The sequence below is a fragment of the Mastomys coucha genome, unplaced genomic scaffold (genome assembly GCF_008632895.1).
Source record: "Mastomys coucha isolate ucsf_1 unplaced genomic scaffold, UCSF_Mcou_1 pScaffold5, whole genome shotgun sequence".
Taxonomy (NCBI): Eukaryota; Metazoa; Chordata; class Mammalia; order Rodentia; family Muridae; genus Mastomys; species Mastomys coucha.
This window is the reverse complement of record NW_022196911.1, coordinates 84,848,858-84,851,732: the sequence shown is the minus strand read 5'-3', so window position 1 is coordinate 84,851,732 and position 2,875 is coordinate 84,848,858.

Genomic DNA, 2,875 nt, shown 5'->3' with positions numbered 1-2,875 from the left:
TGGGGGTGCTACTTTATGATCAATTGGTCCCCTTCCTTCGAATCTGTGGTGCAGAAGCACATAGTAGCAGGCATGCCTGGCAGAGCAAAACCTCTCCATACTCCTCAGGAAGCCTGTTAGTATGGGGTGCCCTCCCTCAGTAACACTCTGGCCTTCAAAGGGTTCCAACTCTCAACAGCGCCACCGTGTGGACAGAAATCCTTAACATGAAGGTGCTGGATGCTGAGTGTCCAAGGAGCTCAAGCTTACAGTGATCCTGGCTGGCCTGATCTACAGAGTGAGTTCCAGGACAGCCAGAGCTATACAGAGAAACCCTGTCTCAAAAACAAAAAAACAAAAAAAACAAAACAAAACAAAACAAAAAAAAGCTTACAGTGATCCTGAGAGACAGTGGTCTATAAACTAATTAAGATATGTCAGGCAGTGCTATCTGGATCAGGTCACCTTTGTAAGGGAACTGAGAATGTCCTTCACTCTGAAAAGCTCTTGTGCTTCTTCACAGCCTGATGAAGGCTTCTTCTTCTGGAATTTTCTCCAACATAAGGCTTTGAGTTGTCAATTCCATTTCTTTTTAACTTTTTCTTCTTAGATTTATGTTATGCCTGTTGTCTGCATGTCTATACCCATGTATGACTGGTACCTGTGGGTGTCAGAAGAGGGCATTGGAGCCCGGGACTCAAGTCATTGATGCTTTTGACAGCTGAACCATCTGAGCATCTCTCCAGCCCCAGGAATCTGAGCTCTTCAGCTACTGTAAGAGCATTCAGAATTTGGAGCTACGGAGTTGACTCTGTAGTTAAGAGCACTTGTTGCTCTTGCAGAAAACGTGGAGTTCAATTCTCAGTACCCACATGGCAGCTCAGCTGTCTGTTACTCCTGTCTCCAAGAGATATGGCATCCTCTTCTGGCCTCTGTGGGCGCCACACATGCACACGATGCGATGCACCTACATACATGTACATAATACACATTTTATCATGTGGCCACAATCTTGCAATGCTGATATTTTTCCTGTGTTTATTTGAGAAGTAACTCATTTATCATAAAAAGGGACTGGGGATATGTATGCATACAAAGGCCACAAAGGAGAAGTCTACACTCTCCTTTTCCTCTTTATAACTTTAAAAATGCATGGCGGCTTACATCTTTAATCCCAGCACTCAGGAGGCAGAGGTTAAGGCAGAGGCAAGCAGATCTCCGTGAGCTTGAGGCCAGTTTGGTCTACACAGCAAGAGTTCCAGGCCAGCCAGGGCTACTTAATTAGATCCCGTGTCAGAAATATATTTTCTTGAGATGGCTCAGCGGTTAAGAGCAATGATTGCTCTTCTGAAGGTCATGAGTTCAAATCCCAGCAACCACATGGTGGCTCACAACCATCTGTAATGAGATCTGACGCCCTCTTCTAGGGTGTCTGAAGACAGCTACAGTGTACTTACATATAATAAATAAATAAATCTTTTAAAAAAAAGAAATATATTTTCTTTTCAAAAGACTTTCTTAATTTAAATGATGTGTATGTGTGTGTCGGGGCGAGGGGGAATGTGCTCATGAGGCAGGTGCTCAAGGCATTGGCCAGAGATGCTGGAACTCAAACTCCTGTCCTCTGTAAAAGCAGAATGTGTTCTTTACCACTGAACCATCATTCCATCCAGCCCTTTATAAAGAAATGTCGGAGCCAGCCGACAAGGGTGAGGCTGAAGTAGAGAGGGTGACTGAATGAGAACAAGAGGACCACCGCTCTGCTGGCAATGGCAATAAACTTTAATGTGAGAAATCTTTTATAGTAAAATACAGTGTGGGAAGCCCTGCGGGACGGCATCCTACAATACAGTAAGACTAAAAATAGAATTTAACAACAATCTCTTAGCACTTTCTCATGGCAAAGCATGCCCACTTCTTCATTATCTTACAGTAAATATTTTCCCCCATGCCCAGGTGCATGAGGTCTGTTTCTTTGATCCTTGCACACACAGCTCTCAGTAGCCTTGAATTACTTCCAAAACATCTTAGGTTCATGGAGCGGTCATGCCCTAGGCTGCAGGGAGATTATGTGAAGGTGCCCCTTCCTTGACTTTCAGCAGAGGGGCCACCCCTAAATCTTCCCCTATGCCAAAGAACATTCCCACCATTCAGCAGAGGAGCCACCCCTAAATCTTCCCCTATGCTAAAGAACATTTCCACCTCAAAGAAATACACAGGCTGGTGAGATGGCTTAGCGGGTAAGAGCACCAACTGCTCTTCCAAAGGTCCTGAGTTTAATCAAATGCCAGCAACCACATGGCGGCTCACTACCACCCGTAATAAGATTTGACGCCCTCTTCTGGTGTGTCTGGAGACAGCTACCGTGTAGTTATTTCTAATAATAAATAAGCCAGGCAGTGGTGGTGCATGCCTTTAATCCTAGCACTTGGAAGGCTGAGGTAGTTTGGATTTCTAAGTTTGGGGCCAGCCTGGTCTACAGAGTGAGTTCCAGGAAAGCCAGGGCTATACAGAGAAACTCTGTTTCGAAAAAACAAAAAAAAAAAAGAAAGAAAACAAAGTTCTGGTGGTCAGAATGTTGAGACAGAATGACCAGGCCATTCTGACTAAGCTAAGTAAGGCCAAAATAAAAATAACTGGTGGTTGCAATGATGTTAAGGTCCAGGAAAACAAGATTAGCAATTCTCAAAAGAACTCCCCAACCCTTCCCTGTGGTGAATTTCAAAAAAGACCACACTGTCACCCTGACCTGGCTGATGACAATCCCCCACTACCACCTAGTTACTCAGCCCCTTCCCAGGGACTTTTCAAGGCCAGGTGCAGAGCTGGATAGGGAAGTTGGCTGACTAAGCCAAGAAGAGCCCCTTGAGCAAGCCAACCAATGCCTGATGAGATC